The sequence below is a fragment of the Cupressus sempervirens genome, chromosome 6 (assembly GCF_028749045.1).
Source record: "Cupressus sempervirens isolate cs-2001-9-10 chromosome 6, ASM2874904v1, whole genome shotgun sequence".
Classification (NCBI taxonomy): domain Eukaryota; kingdom Viridiplantae; phylum Streptophyta; class Pinopsida; order Cupressales; family Cupressaceae; genus Cupressus; species Cupressus sempervirens.
In genome coordinates, this window is record NC_143123.1 from 691,218,156 (window position 1) to 691,238,944 (window position 20,789).

The 20,789-nt window shown below is 34.0% G+C and overlaps 1 pseudogene; it reads right to left on the reverse strand.

The window, feature by feature from the left end:
• Positions 1 to 20,026, reverse strand: part of LOC149554083 (ABC transporter G family member 39-like) — a 50,653-nt pseudogene extending 30,627 nt beyond the window's left edge.
• Positions 20,027 to 20,789: the final 763 nt, after the last annotated feature.

A 20,789-nucleotide genomic window follows, 5' to 3' on the forward strand; every position in this document is an offset into this window, starting at 1 on the left:
TATATATATACATATATGTATATATATAGACACATATATGTATATATATATATATATATATATATATGTATATGTACATATATATACATGCATTTATATACACATGATATATGTGTACACACACACACACACACACACACACATACAGTGCATACATAAAAAACAATAAAATATTCAAAGAAACATATATTTAAATACTAAAAACACATAAATTTTAACTGAAACAGCGTAAGAAGGGAAAAAACAAGTATTTCGTACCTTTTCCAGATGGTTGATGGGGCGGATGCTAGTCACTTTCCTTGTTTTGATTGAAATAATGAGTGGACAAAACTCTGGGCCCCCGTTTATTTCGTGTGGCTTAGGGTTTGGCATGCCATTTTTATTAGTTTTGATTGAAACTAAGAAACCTGCACGCAGTTTCTTAACCACCTGCAGGTTTCTTAGTTTTGATCAAAACTAAGAAAAAGTTTTGATCGAAACTTCTTGCTTAGTTTCGATCGAAACTAGCATAATATTTTAGTTTTGATCAAAACTAAGGCAATAATTTGTTTTGATAGAAACTTTTAATTTTTGTTTCTATCAAAACTCTTTTGACAATTTTTCCCATGCGCGCTTTTTTGGAGGGATTTCTTTCTCCAAAAAAGTGTAACCCACTATTGTGGGTTCACCCTCTTTAGTATCTCCTTGATATACTTAGATTGAGTGATGTAGATACCATTTTTGTTCTACTTTATCTGCAACCCAACAAAGAATTTTGTCTCGCCAAACATGGATATTTCAAATTCTTTACTCAGTTCTACCAAAAATTCTTTGCATGGGTCATCATTTCCTATGAATAAAGTATCATCAACAAATATTTCTGTCAACATAGTCTTCTTGTCTAGTCCTTCTTTGATATATAGACTACTACTATCATTTTTTCTTTGAAAGCCAATCTGTATCAAGTAACTATGAAGTCTTTCCTAACAAGCTCTGGGAGCTTGCTTGAGACCATATAATACTAAATGTGTAATTTGCAAAATATGTCTCTTTTGCTAGGACCTAAAAAACCTTCTGGTTGTTCAATGTAGACTTCTTCATTGAGAATTCCATTCAAGAATGAAGATTTAACATCCATTTGATACACTCTAAATCCTCTGTGTGTTGCATACGCTAGTAAAGTTCTAACACCTTCTAATCTTGCAACAGGAGAAAAAGTTAAACCATAATCAATACCTTCTTCTTGATAATAGCTTTTACATACCAGCCTTGCCTTGTTTCTAGAGACTTTTCCATCTTCATTTAGCTTATTTTTGAACACTCACTTTGTGCCTATTACATTTTTATCCTTGTGTCTAGGAACAAGAGTCCATGTTTTGTTCTTTTCTATCTATTCTGTTGGAAAATGAAGATGGGGTAACTGAGAGGGGAGGGGTGAATCAGTTACCACAAAAAAAAATTCAACAGTCCCAAAGATGCCTTAAACTTAGTTGCTGCTACTACTCGGTAAACACATAAATTACTGCTTAAAACTTGATATATGTTTAGTTAATTTATTAAGCATTTACTGAAATAAGCGACCATGCAAAAGAAAGTAATCATGAACACAGTAGACACCAGATTTACGTGGAAACCCAATATGGGAAAAACCACCAGCAACTAGTCACCAATTTTCACTCTTCTGAAGTGAGCCCTGTTAGGAGCCAACCCTGTTAAAGGTTACAAAACACACTGTTAGGTGTGACCCTGTTAGAGGATTTAATCACCCTGTTAGGAGTGGCCTTGTAAGAGGTCTTTAGAACAATTCAACTGAATTGCCACCCTGTTAAAGGATTTATGGAATGGCTGTTAAACCAACTCTGTTAGGAGATTTTGGAATCACTGTTACAATGGTTAGAAAGCAACAATGAATGATCTGAAAATACATGCAAGTTATCTTGCTGAATACAAATCTCAGTTTAGCTCCACAAGATCCTTACTGATTAAATATATCTTTGCAGCTCCAAAATTTCCCTCTGCTCAACTCTGCTTAGGCACACACAAGTCTCTTCCTTGCACTTCCTTGCACTATCCGTATACACTTTCTATTCCACACTTTTCCACATCTTGAGCACCTCTTTATATACTATACATAATACTAGGTCGGCCCAACCAACTTGACAAAACATATTCCAAAGTCGGCTTGAACTAACAATCAAAACAAAATTCTTCACTGGCCGATGCTGCTCGGTCAATACAGAACAAAAAAAAAAAACTGCTTCCTGTGTTAACCGGCAGAACTCGGTAAAAAATACAATTACCGGGGAACTCGGTAAACCTGTCACTTCCTTTGGAAACCGACTAGACTCGGTAAAAGCTGTCTTCGACTACCGAGTGAGCTCGGTGAAAACTAAGCTTTCCTTAGCTTACCGTGCGAACTCGGTTAACACTAACTGTCCGCTACAAAATCCTTTGATACCCGAGTGATCTCGGTAAGAACTAAACTTTCCTTAGCTTACCGTGCAAACTCGGTTAACACTAACTCACCGTGTGACATACAGGAATGCTCGGTATACACTGCAAAAGGCTTTACTGACCGACTGAGCTCGGTAGACTCTGTAAACTGTTTTCCTGACTGACAGAACTCGGTAGACTCTGTCTGATAACTGATATGGCATTTGTGTAACATCAAAGACAATACACAATTACTTAATTGTATCCAACAATCTCCCTCTTTGGAATTGATGGCAACACAACATGTCATAGCAGAAATGAAATTTGAAAGCAAGTCTACAGCAACACAACACAATTAACAATTCTCCCTCTAAGATAGAGAACTGTCCCTCTTACAGTAATCTCCCTCTGTGAAGGAATTACATAATCAAATTTTGAAAAGATATGACAGTAAAACTCTCCCTCTTTGACAACACATGCCAAAGACAATCCAATTTCAATGAATTTCATTGTACCTTTAGTACTGATTCATATGCAATATTTCCTTGATTTGCTGCATCAACTGATGATTGTTCAATTTTGTAAGAGCTGATGCATCACTAAAACTTATTTTTAGTGAACTTCAGATAGGGGAATGACCCCTAACTTACCTCTGAGATACAAAAATGCATCCTTAGGTAAAGGCTTTGTGAATATGTCAGCAATCTGTTCCTTTGTATGGACATATTCCAATTTGATTTCCTTGTCCTGCACCAATTCTCTGACAAAGTGATACTTGATTGCAATGTGCTTAGTCTTAGAATGCATTACTGGATTCTTAGATATGTTGATTGCACTTGTATTATCACAAAACATGACAACTGGTTCCTTGATTTCCATCTTCATGCCTTGTAGCAATTGCTTGAACCAAACAATATTAGAACAGTTTACTGCTGCAGCAACATACTCTGCCTCTGCTGTTGATTGAGATGTACAATTTTGCTTTTTGCTTGTCCAAGAAACCAACCTCTTTCCAAGAAAGAATGCACATCCACTTGTGCTTTTTCTGTCGTCAAGGTTTCCTGCCCAATCAGCATCAGTAAACACTTTTAAGTCTAGGTTTCCTCCAAATTTATACCATAATCCATAATCTATGCTTTCCTCTTGAGAATATCCTTTGCACACTAATCTAGCTTTTTTTCTTGATACTTTACCATTTTCATCCAACTTATTTCTGAAAACCCACTTTGTACCAATTACATTTTTGTCTTTAGGCCTGGGTACAAGAGTCCATGTCTTGTTTTTCTCTATCTGCTCTATTTCTTCATTCATTGCTTCAATCCAATTATCATTTTCTAATGCATCTTTGACAGTTCTAGGTTCAAAATCAGCAAGTAAACAAGTACCTTTCAACTTACTTCTTGTGATGGTTCCTTCAGATTTATTTCCAATGATCTGATCTGCTGAATGATGTCTCCTGACATACTTGGCTAGAACAGGTTCTTTTCCTTTTGGATGAATCTTGTCGTTATCTTCTTGCATTTCACCTTCATGCTCGGTTTGGTCTGGCTCGGTATCAACTGGCTTGGTATGCACATGCTCGGTTACCTCTGGCTCGGTAATCTCTAACTCGGTATTCTCTGACTCGGTAGACATTGGCTCGGTAGATGTTGGCTCGGTAGATGTTTCCTGCAACTCGGTTAGTGATGACTCGGTAGAAGAAGGTTTTTGATTCTCAGATGCAGTTGATATTATATCCGGTTCACTGAAGACGAATCTTTTGTAATCTTCTGGTTCTCTTCTGCTTTCTTCTTCAGTCTTTTCTGCAAACTCATCAACTTTCACATGTATACTTTCTATGATTTTGTGAGTAGATAAGTTCAAGCATCTATATGCTTTACTCTTGCATGAGTCTCCAAGAAATATACCTTCATCACCTTTTACATCAAATTTACCTTTTCTAGATTCTTTCAAGATATAACATTTGCTTCCAAATACTTTTAGATAACTTACATTGGGTTTATAGCCATACCATAATTCATAGGGAGTTTTGAATGAGTCTTTTTTTAACTGTACTCGGTTTAAGGTATGAACTGCTGTACTGATAGCCTCCTTCCAGTATTTTATAGCAACATTCTTTTCTATCATCAAGGTTCTTGCACAATCCATGATGGATCTGTTCTTTCTTTCAGCTATGCCATTTTGTTCAGGAGTACCTGATGCTGAAACCTGTCTTTTGATTCCTCTTTCAATACAAATGTTATTGAATTCATGTGAAATAAATTCACCACCTCTGTCTGACCTTAGGCATTTCAATCTTTTCCCTGTTTCTTTTTCTACTCTTGCCAAATACCATTTGAACTTTTCAAATGCTTTTGATTTGTTCCTTAGGTACATGACGGTCATCATTCTTGAATAATCATCAACAAAAAGAATAAAATATTTTTCACCAGTATAGCTTTCAGTTCCAATAGGTCCACATAAGTCAGTATGCACAATTTCTAATAAATCTTCAGACTGATAATTTTTGCTTTTGAAACTAGACTTACCCATCTTTCCAATTTGACAATTCTTGCATAAACCGACCTCTGGTTTCTTTAAATCAGGAATGCCTCTCACTTTCTTGAATTTGCTTATCTTTACCAAATTGTCAAAATTCACATGACATAACCTTTTATGCCATAACCAACTCTATTCTACTTGAGCAATAAAACATGAATGTTCACCAAGTTCAAGATAGAACAAGTTACCTTTAGTTTGAGTACCAGATCCAATCAGCTTTCCTTTACCGTTCAGCAGTCTTGCTTTGCCTTGGATGAATTCTACTTTGAGTCCATTGTTGAGTAACTATGCCACACTCAACAAATTGTGCTTTAGGCCTTCTACCCAATAAGCATTATCACATACAAGTTCCTGGGTTAGAGTGATTCTTCCTTTTCCTTTGATGCAACAAGGTTCATTGTTTCCAAATCTTACACTGCCACCATCATACTCTTCAAATTGATCAAACTTTGTTTTATCTCCAGTCATATGATGTGAGCAGCCACTATCAATGATCCATGTATCATTCTTACTTATGTGAGAGATGAGTGTCATTTCTTCATTGTCAGATTCATCTTTTACAGCAATGTAAACAATCTCATCCTCTTCTTCATCATTAGAATCATTAGAATCTTTAGCCATAAAACATGATTTCTTACTTTTATCTTTAAATGATTTGAGATCTTTCTTACTATTCCATTTATTATCTTTCTTTTCATCTTTATCTTTCTTGTTTGGACACCTTGCAGCAATATGACCGACTTCTTCACATGAAAAGCAGATTAGGGGTACTTTACCTTTGTATTTACCTCTTCTTCTTGAATATTTCCTTGCAAGTAGAGCTTCAATTACTTCAAGGTCGCTGTCAGAACTCTGATCTGATTGATCTTCACTCTTTGACTGAGATTCCTTCTTCTTCTTGCCTTTGTCCTTGAGTGAAAGCTTGGCTTCAAATGCAGACTCAATGTTCTTTGCAGCTGGAACATAATTATCAAAATTATCTAGTTCAAATGCTGTCAATCTTCCAACTATGGCCTCTAGGTTTATCTTGTGATTGGCCTCACACCTTCTTTCTTGAATGGCTGATACCTTGATGGCATAAACTGGAAGTAGAGTTCTAAGAACTTTACTTATGACTGTCTCTTCACTGATACTTCCTTCAGAAGCTTTGATAGCACTGACACATGCTTTAATTCTTTCAACATATTTGGCAATGTTTTCATCTTCTTTCATTTTCATCTGATCGAACTGTCCTCTCAGACTTTCAGCTTTGGCTCTTCTGACATTGTCATCTCCACCATAGATCTCTTTCAGTCTTTCCCACATTTCATAGGCAGTAGTGCAGTCCTTGACATCATCAAACTCTTCATAACTCAAGGCAGATGCAATATCAATCATCATAATGTTATGAGTCTTCTTTATAGCAATGTCATTGACTGATAATGTACCTGATGGTTCTACATATTCCTCATCAAGATATTTCAGACCAGTGTCACCAATGGAAGCTAGATAAAGTCTCATTAATTCCTGCCATGCTGAGAAGTTGTTTCGGTTAAGCCTTGGGATTTCTCTCTTGTAAGACATCTTGATCTTTGGCTTAGATCTTTGAAATCTCCTCCTGCAAGCACCAAAAGCTCTGATACCAATTGTTGGAAAATGAAGATGGGGTAACTGAGAGGGGAGGGGTGAATCAGTTACCACAAAAACAAATTCAACAGTCCCAAAGATGCCTTAAACTTAGTTGCTGTTGCTACTCGGTAAACACATAAATTACTGCTTAAAACTTGATAGATGTTTAGTTAATTTATTAAGCATTTACTGAAATAAGTAACCATGCAAAAGAAAGTAATAATGAACACAGTAGACACCAGATTTACGTGGAAACCCAATATGGGAAAAACCACCAGCAACTAGTCACCAATTTTCACTCTTCTGAAGTGAGCCCTGTTAGGAGCCAACCCTGTTAAAGGTTACAAAACACACTGTTAGGTGTGACTCTGTTAGAGGATTTAATCACCCTGTTAGGAGTGGCCTTGTAAGAGGTCTTTAGAACAATTCAACTAAATTGCCACCCTGTTAAAGGATTTATGGAATGGCTGTTAAACCAACTCTGTTAGGAGATTTTGGAATCACTGTTACAATGGTTAGAAAGCAACAATGAATGATCTGAAAATACATGCAAGTTATCTTGCTGAATACAGATCTTAGTTTAGCTCCACAAGATCCTTACTGATTAAATATATCTTTGCAGCTCCAAGATTTCCCTCTGCTCAACTCTGCTTAGGCACACACAAGTCTCTTCCTTGCACTTCCTTGCACTATCCATATACACTTTCTATTCCACACTTTTCTGCATCTTGAGCACCTCTTTATATACTATACATAATACCAGGTCGGCCCAACCAACTTGACAAAACATATTCCAAAGTCGGCTTGAACTAACAATCAAAACAAAATTCTTCACTGGCCGACGCTGCTCGATCAATACAGAACAAAAAAAAATTGCTTCCTGTGTTAACTAGCAGAACTTGATAAAAACTACAATTACCGGGGAACTCGGTAAACCTGCCACTTCCTTTGGAAACCGACTAGACTCGGTAAAAGCTATCTTCGACTACTGAGTGAGCTCGGTGAAAACTAAGCTTTCCTTAGCTTACCGTGTGAACTCGGTTAACACTAACTGTCCGCTACAAAATCCTTTGATATCCGAGTGATCTCGGTAAGAAGTAAACTTTCCTTAGCTTACCGTGCGAACTCGGTTAACACTAACTCACCGTGTGACATATAGGAACACTCGGTATACACTGCAAAAGGCTTTACTGACCGACTGAGCTCGGTAGACTCTGTAAACTGTTTTCCTGACCGACAAAACTCGCTAGACTCTGTCTGATAACTGATATGGCATTTGTGTAACATCAAAGACAATACACAATTACTTAATTGTATCCAACATATTCTATCTCTTCATTCATTACTTCAACCCAACTTTCATTATCTAATGCATATTTAATATTTCTTGATTCAAATTTATGTCACTTTTAATTTTCTTCTTGTCATTCTTCCATCAGATTTGTCTCCAATGATTTGATTAGGTGCATGATGCCTTCTGACATATCTTGCTAACACAAGTTCTTTGGATTTGGAATGAGTTCAACTTATTTCATCTTGAACTTCAATATCAAGCTTGGGTCCCATTTTCTATGAATTGGGTCCATTAGACTCAGTTTGAACTAGCTTGGTAGCTTATGACTATGACTCGGGTGCTTCAGACTATGACTCGGGTTGCATTGTTTGCAACTCAGTAACTGTTGGAGATTTTGGGGACTCAAGATATGAGGTCTCCTTTCTTTTAGATATTTTTGGTAGGGTATTAGGTACATAGTAAACAAATCTTTTGTAATCCTTTGGCTCTTTGTTGCTTTCTTCTTCACTCTTTTCTGCAAACCCATCAATGCTAACCTATGCATTTTCTATGATTTTATGAGTAGACAAATTCAAACATTTGTATGCTTTACTTTTGTAGGAGTATCCTAGAAATATCCCTTCATCACTTTTTACATCAAATTTTCCTTTTCTAGATTCTTCAAATTATAACATTTGCTACCAAATGCTTTTAACTTACATTAGGTTTTTAGCCATATCATAGTTGATAAGGAGTTTGATTTGAGTCTTTCTTCAATTGAACTCTGTTCAAGGTGTGAATTGCAGTGTTGATAGCTTCCTTCTAGTATTTGATTGCAACATTCTTTGCTATCATCAATGTTCTTGCACAATCCATGATGGATCTATTTCTTCTTTCAACCATACCATTCTACTGTGGAGTACCAGGGGTTGATACTTGTATTTTGATCCCTCTTTCAATGCAAAAAATTATTGAATTCATTGGAGATGAATTCACCACCCCTGTCTGATCCTAAACATTTCAATCTCTTTCTAGTTTCTTTTTCCACTCTTGCCAGATATCATTTGAACCTTTGAAAAGCTTCTAATTTTTCTTTTAGATACATTATAGTCATCATTCTAGAATAATCATCAACAAAAAGAATGAAAAAAATTTCTCCACTATAACTCTCTATTCCAATAGGTCCACATAAGTCTGTATGAACAATTTCTAAGACTTCTTCTAACTAATAGTTTTTACTTTTGAAAGTAGTCTTTCCCATCTTAATAATTTGGTAATTCTTGCATAAACCCATATCAGGTTTCTTCAAACTAGGAATACCTCTTACTCTTTTATGTTTGCTTACCTTAACCAGATTATCAAAGTTTACATGACATAGTCTTTTGTACCATAACCAACTTTCTTTTACTTGAGAAATAAAACATAAATATTCATTAAGATCAAGATAAAATAGATTACCTTTTTTTTGTTTGCTAGATCCAACCAAATTTCCTTTTCCATCCAATAATTTGGCCTTTCCATTCATGAATTCCATCTTGAATCCAATGTTATTTAATTTTCCCATACTCAATAGATTATGCTTTAGTCATTCAACCTAATAAGAATTGTTATGTACAAGTTCCTTAGTCAATGAAATACATCCTTTTCCTTTTATGTTACAAGGTTCATTGTTTCCAAACCTCACACTACCTCCATCATAATATTCTATGTGCTTGATTTTTTTTTTGTCTCCACTCATATGATGTGAACAGCCACTATCAATAATCCATGTATCATTTTTGCTAACATGAGAGATAAGTGCCATCTTATCTCCTTCATTGTCAGATTCATCCTTTACAACAATATATACCTTGTAGCAATGTGACCAACTTCTTAACAAGAAAAGCATATTAGAGGAACTTTATCTTTGTAATTTACTTTTCCTTTGGAATACTTTCTTGCAAGTAGGGCTTCAACAACTTCAAGATCACTATTTGAACTTTCTTCTAATTCTTCTACACATCTTGATTTACTAGACTTTGATTTCTTACTCTTTTTCTTGAGTGAGAGTTTAGCTTCAAATGCAAACTCAATAACCTTTGAACTAGGAACATAGTTATCAAAGTTATCTAACTCAAAAGATGTCAATCTTCCAACTAGAGCATCCAAAGATATTTTGTTATTTGGATCACATCTCATATCTTGAATAGAAGACACTCTAATTGCATACATAGGAAGAATATTTCTAAGTACCTTTCTTACAACTATTTTCTCTTCAATGTCTCCTCCAGATACTTTGATTGCACTTACACTTTCTTTGATTCTTTCCACATATTTTGCAATGCTCTCATCTTCTCTCATTTTCATCTGACCAAAATGACCTCTAAGACTTATTCTTAGCTCTTCTTACATTGTCATCTCCTCCATATATTTCTTTTAGTTCGGTCCACATCTCATGAGCGATTTTGCAATCTTTAACTTCATCAAATTCAACATAACTAAGAGTAGATGCAATATCAATCATCATGATGTTATGATTCTTATTTTTTAGCAATATCTTCAACTGATAACATTCTAATGTGAGTCTTCTATTCGGCATCAAGATATTTGCACCCTAAGTCACTGATAATAGCTAGATGTAACCTCATAAGTCCTTTCCATGCTGCAAATTGTCTTTGTTCAACTTGGGAATCTCTCTTCTGTAAGACATCCTGATCTTTAGCTTAGGTCCTTAAAACCTTCTCTACAAGCACCAAAAGCTCTAATACCAATTGTTGGAAATATAAGAGTAACTAAGAGGGGAGGGTTGAATCAGTTACTACTCAAATAAATCCTAGATCCCTTAGATGTCAGTGCAAAATAAACTTTGAAAATTGAATAATACTGATGCTCGACAAACACACATAAAATGCTATAACTCAGTAAATACGAAATATGCTTGATAAAGTAATTAACATGCAAATCTTAGATATTATTTGTGATTACCATTATCTTAACTTAGATGCAAACACATAAAAGTAAACAACATGAACACATTTGACACTAGGATTTAATTTGGAAACTCAATTTGGGAAAAACCACCAATTGCAACTAGTTACTATTTTCACTCTTCTAAAGTGAGCCCTATTAATACCCAACCTTGTTAAAGGTTACAAAACACACTATTAGGTGTGAGCCTATTAGAGGATTTAATCATCCTATTAGGAGTGGCCTTGTTAGAGGTCTTTTGACAATTCAATAGAACTGCCACCTTGTTAGAGGTTTTATAAATAGCTATTAAGACAACTCTATTCAGAGATTTAGATCATTGCTATAATGGTTAGAGAGTAACAATGATATGACCTCATTTGAATGCAACTGAATTGCTGATTATAGATCTTGATTCTAGATTTACTTGAACCTTCTTGATCAAATATATCTTTTCTACTCCACAAGGATATTCTACTTATCCTTCTGATTCACTATCTTACTACATCATTAGGTCTTCAAAATCATCCATGCATTCACACTCTTATGCACACTTTCAAATTCTCAACTTGACCTTATACTTATATCATTCATATTGTCAAGTCAGCTCATATACAACTTAGAATAATTAATATTCATCTCCTTAGTCGGCTAGAGACAATAGAAAAATTAATTAAACTCAATATGCCAAAATGAGAAAATCCTTCATTAGCCGACCCAACTTGGTAAACACTAACTCAAAAATGATTTTCTATGTTAACCAACATAAACTTGGTTAACACTGCAAACTTGCAAAGATTATTTAGTAACCAAGTAAGCTTGGTTAACACTAGTTCCATCCAACATTTTCTTCATTAGCTAAGTGAGATTGATTAACACTCATCTTCTGTAGACCTTCCTTTGATGCCCGAGTGAACTTGGTAGACATTGCCTTTTGAACTAGGAAAACATAGGAACGCTCGGTAGACATAGAAAATTGTCTTCACTACCTGAGTGAGCTCAACATACATTGACTGATAATGATATGAAATTTGTGTAACATCAAAGACAATACATAATTAATTAATTGTATCCAACATTCTATTCGAGGATGATCGATCTTGAGGTGTTTGATCTCCATAATAGATGCCATATTCAATCAAAGGTGATATGAATCAAATATTTGGAGGCATGATTCAATAATCAACTATTTTGTTGATTTCTCTTACTTACATGTTTCTTTGCACCATTGTGAGATTTTGTCAAACAATTCGTTCACATTCTCCATTTCCTATCAAGACCATAGGTCTGATATTCAACCTTGCGGGTTGGTTACAAAACAAAATTATGTAGTTTTTTGGCTCCAAAAATGCATAGTGATCCTTGATCTGGACTTGATACTTCTTCACATGGGTGCACATCTACATTCCTTAATTCGAAGAATAACCCTATAGATTGAAATTTCATTAAACCATTTGAATGCTCTCATATTAGCCCAAGCTTGAATTGATGGTGCAAGAACTCAATTCATGGGTAGCAGGCAATTTTTTGAATGAAGAATTTGATTGATAAAGTTCTTGGCCCTGTATATGTGGATCAACACGGGAGTTGTAGTTTGTAGGACATATGGTCCATGGGAATAGCTAGAGACTATATACATGGTTGTGTTCCTATTTTGACTGTGCCTTAGCATACATGTACATATCCTCTTGAAAGAAGGTTTTCCAGACTTGGGGCATGACTTACATGCTTTACAATTGAAGACCAACTTTTCATATACCATTTTTGAACCAATCAATTTATTGCAAATTGAAGCTTTGGTTTTGCACCCCATAATTTATATGGAAACTCATCCATGAGTTTGATGGACCCTTTATAGTACTACCCTAAGCTAGCTTTGAGGCTTCAAATCCACTATGTCAAACCATTACTCTCAAATTGATTCATGGCTTCTGAGCTTCAAAAATTAATCTTGAACATCGTGGATAGTTACCAGCTTGATGAAATCTAAAATATGAACTCAAACCAAATGATCTAGGGTGAATCAAAATAAGCCATGGAACTTGCATGAGAAAATTGAACCATTTTGAACTACTTCAAACCATTGTTCAAAGGAGTTTGAGACCATAAATTGAAATTTTCAATCATTGGGTTTATATGAGTACCAATAGGGGCTCTAACTATGGAACTATTTTTGACTCAAAAATAGAGAAGTCCAACAATCTCTGGCAAAAGACAAGTCCCTTATCCATTAGGTGATAGAGTCAAAAGGGAAAACTAAGAGTTTCTTGCATAAGGGCAGAGGGGAGTAGAGCAAAGCCAACCAAGAAAACACTAAGCTACCAGAAAATGTGAGGCTTGCACATTATTCAAACTAACACTACACACCACAAAAGAAAATTTACAAAATATATACAAAGGTAGGAAGAGAATATAACACAAGAACTAGAAGAAAGAAGAACTCATGTGAATCCATTTACTAGCTGGGAGAAGTAAGAGCCCTTTCATATCAATAGGCTATGCTTTAATCAAGTAGCTCTAGACCACTATCTAATGGAAATCTCTTCAATGCTAAAGCTCAAGCTCATAGTATACAAAAATTTGGAAATCTAACATTTTTTCATGAACAACCAAAGCTCATCATAGCATTCATCATCTTCAGATGGTTTTTCTATATCATTTTCCAAATCAAGAAAGGTCTCTAATTAAGGAGAACAATATTTAGAAAAAATTTCATTTGCCTCCCAATTACTTTCTATGATGACCTTCCTATTCCTATAATCATGAGACTTATGTCTTTCATTATAAAATAGAGAGAATTCATCCAACATGGGATCAAATTTATCATAATTTTTTTCTCCAACCCTAACAAGAATCAGGGTATCATCAAATTTGTAAAACATATGATCGTTCATTTTTCTCAGTACATCTTCAAATTTCACAACATTATCTTCAATAGAGTCACACTCAATATAATGAAATGAATCACCAAACAACCTCTTACAATCTATCTATTTTAAATCCATACTTGGATTGCTCAAAGATGGATCTCTTTTCCCAGTAGATGATAAAAATCTACATTTGATGTCTTCTTCTTCTTTGTAGAGGGAAGTGTCATCTAATAACACAACTGAGTCACTCATAGGCTGGGAACTAGCTCCAACCTTCCCTCCTTCCATTAGAATTTCATCATTTTCTAATATGAGAGAAGAGAATAGATTTTCATCACTTAATGGTAAATCATAATGTTGAAACAAAGAATTTTTTTGTGATAGCATTACTTTCACAAAACCCCATTGGCTAAAATAGTGGGCTGGGCTTACTCTAGATGACTTTATCTTCCAGCTTCTCATAATTTTTTTCAATCTCTCTTGCTTCTACCATTTTGGGATGGAACCAGACTGCTTCCACTAGATGTGCAAGATGATCAACTTCTTGAGAATTACCCAATTTAAATGTGAGAAAATCTATCTCTATTTCAGTAGCTTTGTCATTTTGAATGAAGGTTTCATGCTGAAATTTGTCATTTATACATTCAACCAGTGATTTTATCTTCCCAAATATAGTGGGAGATTCATCTTCTATGTATGGTAGAAAAGCTTTCAATTCTTTACTTTCAACCGAATCTAGATCAATAACTAAACCATACTTGGAGGAATTCCCTTGATTACGAAACCTTTCTTCTTCTTCATTAAGAAGGGAAAATTTTAACATTTCCAATAGGTTATCTGCCGACTAGAAGTTAGATTTAAGATTTCTTTTTTTCACTTTGTTGTCATTGGTATTCTCATCCTTTAAAACTAGATCAGCAGGAGGTTGAAGTAAATCTGATTGGACTTCCTGTTCATTCATGATGAGATGATTGAGATAAACTAATGAAACTGAGATAACCAAATCTTCTTCTTCATCAAATTTCAACTCTTCATTTAGCTTTGATACCCTTTTTTGATATACTTGCAACACTTCTCTCTTTTTTCTAACTCTTTCAACTTATAAATCTGACACAAAGGCTTTTTCACAATAGCCAAGACATGGCATCATCTGCCAAGCTTATATTATTCCTGACAACTTGAGAAATTCTTTCTTTATAGCTATCCACAAATTCACACAACACTTTATCCTCCATCGAATAAAATTCCATGAGAGTGGGATTTGGCCTTCTCATGACTTTCATATTTAGTATGGTCTTTATATAGAGTCACCAATCTCCTACATATGGAGATAACCATAAAATTGAGGAAATAATTGTTAGGCACTAAATCTTTGATTCGAGTTCCCTAATAGAGTCACCAAAAATCTGTTAGTGAATAGATTTTCCTCTAACGAAATAGATAAAAATTAATTCAAAATGCCTAGAAAGGAAGACTAAATCAACACTAATAGTTGGGTTGCTTTGCCTTTGGACTATGCAAGTGCCCTCTAAATTCTACAGGGTATAGCTCTCTGATTTAAACATACACAGAATGAAATGTAACATATGCTTTTAACCTGAAAGTGAAGGCTACAAATATCTACATGTAAACACATAATGATGTAAAAAGGAAAATGAACAAGTAGAAACAATGAACAAATGACACAAATTCCATTTGTTTAGACTTTACATAACAAAGACGATGAAAACAAGGAACATAGTTTCTGTCTTTTTGAGAAAATGAAGAATCAAAGCTTCAAAACCTTCAAGTCAAATGTATTCAGACAATAGTGATACTAAAATGAATCTAGATAAAAATGAAGATTATACAAAGATAATAATCAATTGAAAGATAAATGCTCAAACTCTAACTTTTGATATGTAATTATCTCTCATATGTCCCTTCTCTAATGTGCAAAAGATTACATGGATCTTATTACATCTTTGCAACAGAATCATTACCTAGAAGAAATAAACATTCCCTCCCTTACATTGTGATTAAAATCAAGACCTCCCCCTTTCCCTAGCACAAAGTCTAGAAAAAGAAAGAAAAACTTTTCCCTTCCACAGTCCACACTCTGCTTTCTTTCCCTCTCAAAGGAACTAGAACCCTTATCTTAGTTTTGATGGCTTATTTATATCTTTCTCTTCCTGTAGCTTTTTAATTATCATAACTAACCCATTTTCCTCTTTCCACGTGTATCCAAGCATCTTTGTTTTAATAACACATGTTATCATAATGTTGAGTCATTATTAAACTTGATGTGTGGTTAGGAAGTTGGGCAAAACTTGGAATATTTTCCTTTTAAACTTTTCACTCCTTTCAAGTGGTTATGTTCCTTAGACTTAATTAATTTACAAACATTAAAATACAAAGGAATTAAAACCATGTTCCCTTGATCAAGTCCATCACATATCATTTTGTGAATTTATACTTCTCGGGTATGAGTTACTACTACATGTATTTTGTGGAGATTAAAATTTTACTTAATCACAACCCCAAACTTCTAGGTCATTTTGTCAAATTGACCTTAAAAGCTAATTCACAGAACTTGAACTACTCTTGACACTCATCTTTATATATCAATTGATAACATTTAAATGGTGGTGGTGTGCACGGGCATTTGTCAAACATTTAATCAAGATTATGCATGGTCATATGTGCAGCTCAAATTCCTATAGAGAGGATTGGTAGAAACTTGATCCCTTTAGAAATCAAGCTCTCATTTTTACATGCCAAACATGTTAGAAATAAGGAATACTTTTTTTTGGGGGGGGGGGGGGGGGGGGGGGGAAGTGGATGGGTGAATCAGTAATCTACAAACTTTATTTATGAACTGGATATTATTTTTTACTTTAAACCATGCATAACAAAGCAATAAAGTGCTACTAAATAGTAACAATAAGAATGCACAAAGATAAATCATAACATCATATTTTGTTAACTAGGGAAACCCTTGCCAAGGGAAAACCCCAGTGGGGATGAAACCCACTAGATAATATACTAATAAAAAGTTCCTTGTTAGAGGATGGACCCTATTAAGAGTCAATGAGAAAATTTAGTATAAGGAGTTCTTGTAAGGAGACTTTGAATCCCTATTAGGAGATTCCAACCCCGTTAGAAGTTGTGGTACAGTAAATGCAAGATGAGCCCATTGCCCAAACATGCACTTCTAATTACAAGAAGAGCTCACTTCCCAAACAAGTAATCAAAATTCTGGAATATAGGTAATGTATTTTCTTCCTTGATTGATCTCTGATCTTAAATAGCTTTCACAAAACTTTGCATATATCACTTTCATAAAAGTTCACCTACAATTGCCCAACATCACAATAGCATGATAGTACTTACAATCAAACTTCTCATCGCAAGATGTCCTTTGCATAAATACCATGCCTTTACACAAATTGTTGATGGGTTAGCTAAGACCACAATCCACTTTTTAACTTAGAGTAAACATCTAGGATGCTGGCCCTAATTAGACAAGTAATTATTTTGTAAACAAAATAATCCTTTCCTTCAATTTCTCTTTCCTATTTCACTTCAAACATGAGTATCTTTGTTTTGTATGGTTTGTACTAACTTTCAAGGTTATACATATCATCACCAACAGGTATACTATCTCCATATAACTTCGCTAGACATAATATGATGTCAACAACAAGTTATTGTCATGCCCAAAATTTACAGAGCATAACACAACATTTTAAAAAAAAAAAAAATTATTTATTTATTTATTTCTCTCTCTCTCTCTCTCTCTCTCTCTCTCTCTCTCTCTCTCTATTACTTTAAAGGTGACATTCAGAATAACATATTGAACATGACCATACTAGGTTAGACATGTAGTGAATTTGATAACCTTCTTGTGCATTAATAGAGGGTGGTGGAAATGTGTTTATTTGATCAAAAGCCACTTTCTTTCCTATAAGGATTTTCAAAAAAAGTAGAATGATGAGGTTTTAAAGGAGCTATCAATAAATCTTATAACTATGTAATTTATGAATAAAATATGCTTATGTTGTACTCGCATGATTCTCATTTCAAGTAATTGAATTTAAGCTTAATATAAATATTCCCTAAAATCACACCTATTAAGAATCTATACAGAATCAAGACACACACAAACTTATATTGTTAGCTGAGCAATTATAAAGTTCTATTCGTTGTTATGTTTACATTGACATTGCTAACTAAGCTCTAGGTACCACTATGACCAAGGGAACTATGGGTTGTGCCAGGATAGGTGAATACCCTTGGAGGGTTCGATTGCAATTTCTAATTGTAACACACTTGGTCACTCTCTCTGATAGTGGGTTCCTATGTCAATCTAGATACGATTTAATAAGGATTTTCAATTAAATATTTGAATTGATGAATACTATACTACATGCATTTTTAATGTACACCCCCCAAACACTAGTCTCATCCGTTATATGTGCTTAGTCTGTATAATACTAAATCCCAAGGTATAAGCAATAAAAGTCAACTATGTATAGTATATGATTACAATGCTTAATCCACACAACAATACCACCTTTAAGATGTATCGAATATATATGACGTTATGAAATATATTATATACAGAATTCCTACTATCATTTAACTATCCAACTATCTTAATTACTACTTAAATAGCACTGCACACTACTAAACTTTAACCCCAACTATGGTAGTACTAGCTACTAATTATTATTTTGAATTGCACTAAGTCCTTTCCTACTATCTAATTCCTAACACAGGCTTCCTAACATTCGTTATCCCTAACAAATGATTTGCTATGATTATTTACATACTAAGCTAAATAATACTCTATTTATGCACTTACAAATTTTAACATTGACTTATATTCCAACAACTTAGATAACCTACTAATACCTTCTATAACACTTTTTATCAAGTTATCATCCCTTTGAACCAAATATAAAATCTACTTTACAAATAACATTTAATGACATTATAATTTAACATTAATATCTACACTAATTGATATGCCTTTTATAATATACGTCCAATCATATATAATAACACTTATTTATCAATATTCCTTATTTACTAAATGTCATAACATACTTATGTATCTAAAATTGAACTTTGAATTATCTTAATTATTTCAAACCACCATTTGACCTTATATATATATATATATATATATATATATATATATATATATATATATATATATATATATATATATATATATATATATATTCTATTCTTCCAACTCTACACCATATGGTCTACTTAACATCAAACCTAATAAAACTACATCCAACTAATCTTTATTAACATTCCTAATACTAACTCAAACCTGCTAAAGTCATGTATTAACATTTAGGGTCTGTTTGGCTGCAGGAATAGGAATATGTATTCTGGAATAGAAAATGGGGCTACATATTCGTGTGCTTTGTTTGGTTCAGCCAATATTTGATGAGAATTCACAAACCCCAAAATTTATGTTTTCTAAAATAAATAAAAGTGGAATAGAAATACATATTCCAATAACACCTATTTGGGTGAAATTGCAAAATCTCATTTTTGAGCCAAAATTAGAATACGTATTCCTATTTTACTTCGTATTCCAATTTCATTTTGGTGCATCCAAATGAAGAATTCAATTTTTTTTAGAATTTACATATGCCTATTCTGCTTGTATTCCTCGCCAAATGGACACTTACTAACTATGCTCCATTTAATTTTCTAGCACATTTTAATATTGTTAGGGGTTGTCTTCAATATACCCTAACTATTAAATTAACTAACCAACCCTAGCTTGAATACCTATGCTACCAGCTCATCCCAACTTCACCAAAATTTCCCTCAAGACTAGTGCTCACTTTAAGAGCCATCAAGGGCATGTCGTGGGAGTGATGGACGCCTCTCGTCCTTTGGTGGCCTTCGTAAGAGTTGAGTTACGTGCCTAAGAAGGATGCAGGCCATACTTGGTGAGAGGGCCCTGCTGCTTTATTGGTCAGTATGCATTTATATATCCCCTTTTTCCTCATACAACCCTTATGCGATTTCCTTGAGATAAAACACGTGCCTATGAAGGCATTCGATTTTGCAGGTGGGGGAGTACATTTTGGGGAAAGTGTACCGACCTCCCCATCCCTTCCACACGTACTTCATTCCAGCGAGGTCTTCACTCCTTAAAAATGGCGCCAACATTAATATAAACAATCCTCCCTTGCATTTATAAACCGGTTACCTTGCTCATGGAAGATGGATGCCGGCACCGGCTGCCGTTTGCATTTCCGTCACCCTTCCATCTCTTCTGACATGCCCGTGCCAGTGATTTACTGTTCGGATATAAATGTTTCAGATGAGTCGTACTCTGTGCATTTTGTCTGGGGATCATGTATCCTGCAGGATTATATATTTTGTTGGGCAACTTATGAAATATTCGTCAGAGTTAAATCGCCTTTTCCTTGTTTAATTTTAAATAGTTACAAATCGCCTTTTCCTTGTTTAATTTTAAATAGTTACAAACAAAACTGTGGGTAATATAAAGTTTAAAGTTTTGGTTTAGAAATATAAAAATATTATATTTTAATAAATGATTTTTAGGTTTAAAATATTTTTATATTATTTTTATAATTAATTTTTATAATAGATAATTAATATTATTATGATTATTTTAGTTTCTTTTTAAAAAATTAAAACAAAAAAAGAAATATTAATTATTGATTAGAAATTATAGATTTTATTTAGTTAGGAGGTTTTTTTGTTTGAAGTTATCATTTGTAAATTTTGAGATTAATTGTAGTGTAATTTCACTCTCTTAAATTTTTAAAAATATATGTCTAAGTATTTAATATGTCTAAATAATCACTTTATATCATTTAAATTGTGAAAGAATTAAAGAGAAAGAATTAAGGATAGAAATAAGAAGTTTGACAAACAAAGTTGAAGAGGGGAAGAAAGGATCTTAGTAGATAGGGGAGCAGAAGAGGAGAGCCCTAAAGCTCTAAATAGGAGGAAGAATAATTCCATGTAGATCAAAGGTACCTTTTGAACTAATTATAATCACTATGATTATAGAGTAGAATTAAGGGAAAGTAAAATAATCTAAAATAATATAATGATCTAAATGATATAATAATATAATTATTTCAAATTTT